Source organism: Carlito syrichta, unplaced genomic scaffold, assembly GCF_000164805.1.
Source record: "Carlito syrichta isolate Samal-C Ts95f unplaced genomic scaffold, Tarsius_syrichta-2.0.1 Scaffold306713, whole genome shotgun sequence".
In the NCBI taxonomy this organism is placed as follows: domain Eukaryota; kingdom Metazoa; phylum Chordata; class Mammalia; order Primates; family Tarsiidae; genus Carlito; species Carlito syrichta.
Window position 1 is genome coordinate 747,254 of NW_007250809.1, and position 10,622 is coordinate 757,875.

Consider the following 10,622-nt stretch of genomic DNA (forward strand, 5'->3'; position numbering starts at 1 on the left):
TGTAGGCTTTCCTTTAACCCCAGAACAATTCATACTGAGAGCAAATATCAGTTGAATAAGAAAGCAGCTCTTCATCCTTGGAAGGTCTGACTACTAAAGTACCCTCAGCTTCCCTACAGTCTCCATCTGGTGTGACTTAGAAGCTGCCGCCTCCCCCTTCCCACCCCTGATATTGTTCCCACCATGACCACGGCCCCTGGGCTTTTGAATTTTGTTCCAAGTCACTCACCTGGCAACCATGACTTGGAACCAGTGCTCACCACTATACCAGTTTCCCAACACGTCCCCCTTCAAATAACGGGGTTCCTAAGGCCTACTCCATCTCTGTCCTCACCCTCTCTCCTATATGCCTCACCTTGGATGACAGCTCATGCTCCAGCCCCCACCCCACACTCCTTTCCGGAAAGCTGTCTGTGCCCAGCCCTCCTGTGGCATCAAGCCTGCCTGACCCTCACAAGCTCCTCTTGGGAATCAAGGCCTGCGTCTGAGGTCATGTGGAAGCTCAAATTCTACGAATAGAAATAGACATCCCAGCTGACCTGCCCCCAGGTCACCAGGCCTCACCTCTTTACATCTACTCTATGCTCCTCCCCTCCCCACCATCTGCCCCAACAGCAACAATCATCTCTCACATTTTTAAAGCATTTACTATATACCAGACACTATACCAAGCACACCACATTTATTGCGTAATTTAATCATTCAAAACAACTATATAAATCGAGCACTATTTGTTATTCTCATATTGAAGACAAGAAAATGGAGGCTTTTGGAAGTTAAAGAACTTGCCCAAGCTCCACAGAAGTATGAGTTTCAGCTGTCATTCAAACCTCAGTCTCTATCAGTTCAGAGGCCCAGCCTTTAATTCATATTGCTATACTGGGGCAATGTTTCTCAAAAATGACCCTGGGACCATCAAAAATTGCCGGGGCACATGTCAATGCATAGATGCCCCAGCAACTGAGACTGGGTCCAAAAATCTGCATGTTCAACAAAAGTCCGAAGGAGTTTTTATGCACATTAAAGTTTAAGAAATATTGCTCTAAGCTCTATTACCTAACCTGCTGAGAGCAAACCAGTGCACTCCCTGCTAGATTATGACTCTGGGAAGTCTTTGCAGTGGGTTGTGCTATCCTTTTTAACTGATTAGGGATCCCTAGGTTTGCTCCACATATAGGCTCTTTCTCCCCCCAGAGGACGAATGGCCAGGAGTCTGCCCACATCCTGCTAGGAGTGACAGTCATCTGGACAGAACTATCCTGGAGGCCAGTGCTTTTGCAAATGCTACTCCCCAGTCTGATCCTCAAGGCCAGACCTACACTGGCACTGAGGTGGGCTTTTGCTGGGCACTGGGAGGCAACATAATAACCATGCTGATTTATAGAGAGCCTGTTTTCTCTCCAAGTCTGGGATGCCATATATATATATATACAAAACAATGAAAAACTCAATCTGCCTGGGGGGTGGAGGCAGCCAGGTCCCTTAGCAACTCAGGCCAAAGTGCTCAGAGGAGCATGGTAAAGCAGCCAGGAAAATGACAATATAGGCTGAAAAAATGTAACCTAGGCCCAAGAGGCAGAAGTTGACTATGTGCGAAATACCCTCAAGAAGTAACCGGATGGATGAGAGCCTGAAAACTCTGTCTTCATGGTACTGGCAGCCTGAGGCCCTCAAAGCACCTTGAAGAGGGGGAGTTATTCTCAAAGCAGCACCAGAAATCTAGCTGAGCGAGCTCCCTCCCCCGTCATGAGCTCAGTGAAGGCTGAGAAAAAGGGCCACTGGGACCTAGAACAGGCTAGGGAGATCCAGGGAAGAAGGAGCTGCCTGCCAGACAGTGCAGGGCTCAGAGCTGAGCTCTCCACTCCTGGTTCTGTGACTAACACCTCATGTACACCAACTCATTTGACCCTTTCTGGTCAAACTCATTTGACCACCTCATTTGACCAGGTAAGGCTTGGTATTTCTCATGGTTGCTGTAACAAGTTACCACGAGCTGGGTGGCTTAAAACAGAAATGCATTTTTCTCATAGCTCTGGAGGACAGAAATCTGAAATCAAGGTGTCAGCAGGGTTGGTTCCTTCTGGAGACTCCGAGAGATATTAAGGGATAATGTCAAGATCAAAGCATTTTAACATACTTGTTGCCTAATTGCTTTCCACAGAATTGCTTTTCAATTTGTAGATGGTTTTTTTTTTTAGCTATAGTCTCTGAGAATACACTTCTTTTCTGGTTATTTCTTTATATTTATGTGATAAACATATAAGAGATTATGTGTCAGACTCTGTTCTGGGTCGCACAGATACCATGATGGGATAGAGAAGCCATATCTTTCTCCTAGCTTCTGGCGGATGCTGGCAATCCCCTGAATTCTTTGACCCACAGACATATCACTGCAATCTCTGCCTCAGTCTTCACAAGGTCTTTTTTCTTTGTTTCTTCTCTATGTCTGTGTCTCCTATTCTATCTTTTATAGGACTCCTCTTATTGGATCTAGGGCCCACCCTAATCCATCATGATCTCCAGATTCTTACCTTAATCACATCTGCAAAGACCCTTGTTCAAATAAGGTCACATTCTGAGGTCTAAGCAGACATACATTTTGGGCTGCCTATTCGACTCACTACAGGCTGACATTATTCCTATCACATACATAGGAAAACCAAGGTTGCAATAAATTGCCCAAATTAGAGTTATTAAGGAAAGTGCCAAAATTGGAATGAAAAGGACAAGGTATACCATATCTCGGAGGATACTTTAAGGCATTAGTATTTTCAGTGCCTTCCCAAGTTATGTGCTGTTAATTGTAGATACAGAAAATACTGAGTAAAAATTAAGGGGTAATGTCAAGACCAAAGCATCTTAACATGCTTTATGTTGCCTAATTGCTTTCCACAGAATCTCCTTTACAATTTTTAGATTCTTTTTTCTTTTTTCTTTTTAGCTACAGTCTCTGAGAATACACTTCTTTTCAGGCTATTTACTTGTGGTAAGCATTTAAGTGCCTATTACGTCAGACACTGTTCTGGGCAGCACAGATACCACGATGTGTAGGACACAGCCCTGTCTGCAGGACGCTCGCTCTTTGGTGATGAGTATGTGTTTAACAGACCATTGAAGTCCAAAACAAAGAGATGAGGGTCATAGAGGATGCTTGAAGTACCAAGGAAACACCAAAGATCAAGTCAGCAATTATGCCTAAGGACCACAGGGCAGGGCCCAGGAGATGATCTTCAATGAAGTCTTGGGGGGAAAAGTAGTGATTCCTCAGGGTACTAAGAAGGAAGCGGATTCTAGGTCAAGAAAATGGCATGTGCAAAGGTATTTACAGACAAACAGGGATTGTGTGTGTATGTGTTGGGGGAAGGGTGAGTAAATATTAGAAGGTTGAAAAGAAAAGCCGGGGCTACATTGTTACTAGTCTTGTGTGCTAGGCCCCTGTATGTTTTATCCTGAACCACTGAAAAGCTTTAAGTAGTGAAGGATAAAGAGATGAATTTGCATTTTCAAAAAACCCCAGAAGCAATGTGGAGCACATATAGACAGAGGACTAGTGTGGGGACAAGGAGACCATTAAGAGGCGTTTGTAAAGGTCTAGTTGTCAAATGCTTAGAGCATGATGGCACTAGAAATGGAGAGGAGGGATGAACTAGGAAACCATTTGTTGGTGCCTGCCGCGAATCTCTGCCAGACTGAGCTCGTTGTGTTCCCCTCGGTGTTCCCATAGCATGCCTGCTATAATATATTGCTTGCACATCCTGCTATACCATATTTTTGGTTCACAGTCTGCTTCCCTTATTTAACATGGGCTCCCTGAGACCGTGACTTCATCATCTCTGTTTTCCAAAACCTGGTAGAGATGCCCAATAAATACACATTGACAGAATTTTTAATGAGGCAGAACCCACAAGAATGGGTGAACAATGACATGCAGGGAGTGAGGGGGGAGGGCAGGAGCCTCAGACGACCCCAGAGGCCTCACTTCTGTGACTGAGGAGAAGGCAGATGCCTGTTATGAACACTGCTAGTATTAGGACTGGATTACTAGTACAGAAAACACCAAGGCGTTTTAGCTGCTCTGGGCTGACTGTTGCCAGCATTAGCTCTTTAAGGAAAGATACCTCATCATACCCATGTTGGTTTTGAGTGTCACAAATACTTCATCAGTTGTGTTAGGTGGAACTGCCCATTAAAAGGTGGGAAGAATGAATAGGGAAGATGCCACTTAGTTTTTATGGTTTTTGAATCATTGCCTGGTCTGTGGGGGGTAGGGTGGATGGAGGAGGGCAAATTTCTAGGGTGAAAGGACTCGGCCCTTCTTACAAGCCAGGACATGCTATGAGAAATGGCAGCCACTTCCCCGATGATCCCTAAGCTTAGAGAGTAGCAGGATGAGAACCTAGCCCATTAAGTTAAAAAAAATTTTTTGCCTTAAAAAGGCATTCATGATGGACAGGTTGCTGGCCCCCTTAAAGCTGTTGAGAAATTTCTCTTAGTTCTGCCCCTTCTGCTCAATGATAATACTTCCATTTATTTATTTATTATTTTTTATGTGAGTCTTTTTTATTTTCATTTAGATTCAGGAAGCACAGTGCATGCTTGTCCCATGGGCATATTGTGTTCCGATGGAATTGGGCTTCTGGTGTTTTATAGCCTGCACGAAACTCTAGTAGTCTCACTTGGCTGCTTATTTCAGTGCCCAGTTATCCAAAAGACTGACAAGGATTCCCATGGAGGCCTAGGCTCCCATACCCCTATCCCCCCACTCATGTGAGTCCTGGTTGGAACTTGCGGGTCACTGAAAAGGCGCTCCCCCATCGCTGCTCCTGCAGAGTTAGCTCCTGGAGGGACTGGTGGCAGTGTCTCTGGAGCCTCATTGCAGTGAGGGCCTCCGTTTGTAATTCGCTAAAATACCCCGGGCCTGGGTGATTCATGCCCACTTGACATTTGCCTAATTAATTCTGGTTCTTTAAATTTTGACTCTCTGGAGGGGCGGCTGGGAACTGTTAGGAGTGGGCTCTCCCTGGAGCCCCAGGTGAATGCTACAGAGCCAGTGAGAGAGTGGAAAAGAGCACCCCTTCCGGGAGGGTGCGGGCAGCTGGAACCCCCCTGCTGTCCAGGAAAACAGCTTACATTTCTGCAGCTGTGCTGGGAAGGCCTGAGCAAGGCAGAGGACCAGAGGGCCAGCGCAGAGGACGCCAGGGGAGGAGGCTGCTCTGTTGGTAATAATTAGATGTTGACACAGCCTATGAGGCATTGCTGGAGGAAGTTGGTCAAGCTGAGAGAGTGATGGGTCTACTAGTGCAGGGCGGGAGAGATGTGGGAGACTTTGCTCTTGAACTTCTGGAGAGAGCATCATCTGTGTCCAATTGGTGCCTGTTTGGGGAGAATTTTAATAGGACTACAGGTATATTAGGAAGTTAGGGAGGAATTTTAGATCTCAGGAAGAAGCAATTTAAAAACTTCTGTATACATTAGAATTGTCTGGAAACCTTGTAGAAATGCAACCCCTCCAGGTTCTGCCCCTGAGACCTTGCTAGTGTTAAAAGCTCTGGGGTGATTCTGATACACATAGTCCTCAGACCAGCTAAGACACTCCTAGAGGGAGAATTGGCCCAACTGGTCATCCCATGACAAGAGACTTCCCTTCCAGAAGCACTGGTAGTGTCCTGTAATAGTGCTAGTTGTCTCTTCTTTTTCTCCAAACCCTTGGAGCAAAACCTCCACACCAGATCTATCCACTTCCCTGCCTTTGCCTTTTTAGCCCCTATGGAAGATACTGAGTTCTGTCAGGTGAACATACATGCTTGGGGAGAGTAGTGGCCCTCGAAGACAGGCCCTCTAACTCCGCTCAGTCATGACCCGGTCACCACACTGGGGTTCTGTTACCTCACTAACCTATTTTCTAAGGACATGCTTTTCATACTTTTGCCACTTTTCCCTGCTTTGCCAAAACCACCTACCCACCCTCCTCTTTGCAAACAACTTTAACTTCTTCTTCAAGTAAAAGAATGTCCTTGGACTTGGAATCCGTCATCTCCCAAACTTACTTGGAACCCTCTCTGCTTGAGCATCTGCCCTGTTCAGTGTCAAGGAAGACATCTCAGTTCCTCTCCTTCACTGGCGTCTTAATTCTCATTCTCTCTCTCTCTCTCTCTCTCTCTCTCTCTCTCTCTCTCTCCCCCCCCCCACTCCTCTCTCCCTCTCCCTTGCTCTCTTTTTATATTTTGGCTATTTTCCATTAACACATATACACATCCAAGTGTTTCTGTCTTAAACATTTGCCTCAATCCTATGCTTTTCTCTTACCACTCTGGGACTTTTCCTCCCTTTAACTTTTTGAATGCACCTACAGGCAGGAATGTGACCCCAGTTTGCTTCAACTTTGGAGAGTCAACTGGGCACATATCTCCCCATTTCTACTTTACATTAGTAGCTTGTAATCACCCATGGTGGGAGTATTTACACCACAGAGATTGGCAAATGCTATAGATCAGAACTTTATGTTTCTGGAGAGCTGGTGCTTAAACATTTATCAGCATATCACTGCCTACAGAGCACCATGTCTAATACCAAATATGAGTTCAATTCAATCAATGTTTATAGGGTGCATGAATGAATGTATAAGTGACTAAAAAGGTCTGGGAGTCAAAATTGTCTTCTTGAAACTTCCAACTTTATGGTTTTTTTTTTTCCTGCATGACACATTGCCCATTCATTATCTCTTTTATAAAATAATCTTTAAACTAAAGAAATAGCTGCCACATTTTCTTTTAGTCCTCTGTTTCTCATACTAGATTTCCTTAATTCCTTCATTCATTCCTCGGGACATTCATCACACTAACTGTGTCCTCAGAGAGACTCTGGTATAGTTCCCTTTTAAAAACCATGGCTCCCAGATGTCACACATGCTCTAGGGATGGTCTGACCGGTGCAGACCACAATGGCCCCATGAATTCCATTAACTAGTGTCTGGGACTTCTGTTGCTCACACACATTCACACTCAAACAAATCCTTCAAACATGTGTACTCAGTGGCTATTGAAACAAAATGTCAGTATTCACATATAGCCTTATTAAATTTCATATTTTTTCAGCCTCAGTGTTCCAACTTAAGATGTTATTTAATCTGGATTCTGTTATCTCTTAGTGTTTTTTGTCTGCCCTGACATCCGTATTCTGGATTCTGAATTATGCATTGGAAACTCTTGAGTTGGCCACAGAGGAGGAACCACGGGAAAGAAAAAAAGAAGCAAACTCTTGTCAAGGAAGGCCTTCCACGCACAAGGTATTAGGTAAGATATTTTCATATATTCTGCCTCCTTTAATCCTTGTAATATCTTACAAGGAAAGCATGGACGGTAACATTTTACAGATGAAGACTCCCTGGTGCCTCACAGAATAAAAACCCTGGACTGAAGTGCAGTGGTTTATAAGCAGAGCTAGAATCAGAACCCATGTTTATCTGAGTCTACGTTCTGTGTACACCATTGCACTGCTTCCCGGAAAACATTACCAGTAATGTTTGCATTATGTTTGCTCTCCTAGCTATTTCTTCTTAGAATGCTTATAATGGTAGGAGGCAGCTTCCACCCCTTCATTCTTATTAGGAGACTTATTTCTTTTGCCAAAGTCAGATAACCTCCCCAGAGTGGCCAAGGGTTACCGAGGCCATGCTGCCTGACCACAAGGTAGAATGCTGACAGGGAAGCCATTGCTGTCTCTTATCCATGAGTGTGGTAAAAAAAAATCCACATTGTCTTCATTGCTTGGGTTCGGCACTGGAGTGCCAAGTTCTGTGTGAAGCTTGCTATTCATGTGTTCTTGATAACGCTTATAACTAGCTTATGAGGTAGATGTTCCCATTTTCCAAGTGTGAAAACTAAGGCCTTGAGAAGTTAATTCATCTACCCAGGATCACGGTGAATAAGAGATAGGACTAGGCCTTTTTCATTTCTATGCCCCATTCTCATCCATGACACTTGAGGGTGAAGAATCACCTGAAGCAATGTAAAAACTCAAATTGTCTCACAGGCCACTTGGAAGATTCCTGGCCTTGTTGGCTTTTTTCTCCTAGATTTTCTGGGTTTTCTAAGGGCAGCACCTGTATTTGCAATTCAGTAATTTCCAGGTCCATGTCCAAAGTTCATGTATTGTTTTACTCTATTATACGGAAAAGGAATAAGAAAAAGAAGAGGTGACAGGGACGGAGGATTGGTGCCTCTCCATTCCAGAACTGCAGTCCCCCTCCCCGCCGTGTTGCTGTTCTGGCTATGAGAGTCTAGTTCCTTCCAGCATGTGCATATCTGATGATGTCAAAACAGTCACTCATCCGGGCTCACAGGGCTGCCCAGATCCTGTGTCAGTATTCGATGTCATGTCAATGACCTAAATAGGCCAAAAGATTCCTGACAGTTTTATTTCCTCAGACAGGTGTATTACCCCATCCATTTTTAAGAAAATGATATCTTTTTTTCTTTACTTGTTCTTTCTTAGATTCTTTCTCCGGCCCTAGACAGGTCCTGACTAAACACTGTCACCACAATGAGTGGTGAGCTGTCACGCAAGTGAAGTGTCATACTGCAGGGGGCATTAGCTGCAAGCAGGAGCCTGAGATCTTAAGAAACCACACTTCTGAGGCAGAATAGCTGAGCAGAAAGAGATCAGTAAGATTCGGGGTTTGGTCCAGATCTGCTCCTTTTAGCTCTATGTCATTCAAGCCTCATCTCACCTATCAGATTAGATGCACATAATTGGTCCACAGGTGTGATTTTTGGTATCTCTTGTCTCAGATTCTGCACCATAGCCTACTAATTGCCTGCTCATACCTTCTGGAATGATGCCCCTCCCAGCTTCAGTTGCTTCCAAAGATCTTCTTAACTTAATAGACCTCTCAGCAATTCAGACTTCTATCCCAGGCTGACTTTCCACAATCTAGATTCTCCAACTGAAAGATCAAAGTTCATTTTATGAATGCAGCTGCTGGATGGCCTCTTGGATCCCAGTGTGAATTGTATTTCTTGTTTGCCTGCCTGTTGGGGAAGGGGCAGAGTTATTGATCAACTCAGGATGAGAAGGGTATCTCACAATATTACCATTAGCTACATACTTAGCAGAGATATCTGGACCCAAGACCTCTGTCTATGTTGCCATAGGTCCAATAAATTCTGAGGTTCTTCAAGGGTGGCTTTGCCCTTGGAAACATGACTAGGACCAAGGAACATTGAAGGAGGCTTGACAGGATGCAACACCCACTCTTGATAGCAATCCATGCCCAGTACATGAGAGATGTGATCATAAATGCTCATCCTTCCAGAGCCAGGACTTCATTCTAACTTACTGACAACAAAATAAATCCCACGTATCCTTTGTTCCAAGGATACTTGTAGTTCCAGACCCTGCTGTCCTGTTTTTGAGGAAGTTGTAGCTGGCCAAGCCCACTCAGTGTCACAGGTTTGATGGACAATCCTTAGGAGAGGTTAGGTCTGCAATTCCACTGCTCACCATTCCCAGGAATGCCAAAATAGGACCTAAGACAATACCCTCATTTAGAGACTTCTTGCTGACAGGACAACTGGACCACTCATCTCTTTGTAGTCAATTTCACTTATAGAAAATACCATCCCACTTTTACTCAATGTGCATTCGTTGAGTATTTAGGTACCTGGCTTTATGCTAGGTCTGGAGGGTGTAAAAAATAGATTACAGGACTACTTCACTTGAGAAGTTTGTAATCCAGCATGAAGACCCAAACTTCTTATGTAATTGTGTTATATATGTAAGAAGAGAAGTATGCACAAGGTTTCGATACAGAAGTGCTATAAAAGAGGAAGCCATTGCCTGGCATGGTGGCTCAAGCATATAATCCCAGCACTTTGAGGGACCGAGGTGAGAGGATTGTCTGAGCTCAGGGGTTCAAAATCAGCCTGGGCAACATAGTGAGATCTCATCTCTACAGTAAATAAATAAATAAATAAATAAATAAAAGCCAGGTGTGATAGCGCGCACCTGTATTTCCAGCTACTTGGAAGACTGAGGCAGAAGGATTACCTGAGTCCAGCAGGTCGAGGCTGTGGTGGCCATGAGCATGCTACTGCACTCCAGCCTGGGTGACAGAGTGAGACTCTGACTCCAAAAAAAGAGAAAGCCATCAATCCTAAAGGTATGGGACAGTCAGGGAGGGTCCCATCAGATCATGCCACATAAAAATCTGACAAATAGTTGTGGGCTTCCTGTGAAAACTGGTGGAATAAATGCATGTTATCTCAACCATCTCCTGAAACCAACAAAAATAACACAGGAATTTTTTTTTAAAGGAATAAATCTTTAAGGACAAAGAGAACAGGAAAGGAAATAATACCACATACCTTATTTTGAAGTAAAAAGAGATAGGCATCTGATAACTGCCTCAACGGAACTGAGAAGGTTGAAATCTCAGCCAACAGTGGAAGTAACTGCACCAAAGAACCCCAGAAAGGAACAAGATGTCACTAGCAATGGAGCTGAGAATGAAGCTAAAAGCAGAAGAAATGGCTGAAAGTTGGTTTAAGAAGCAATAAGACCCCCAGATGTCTTCTTCTTGACACCATCCTTTACCCTACATATGCAGATAGGTCCCCCAACTA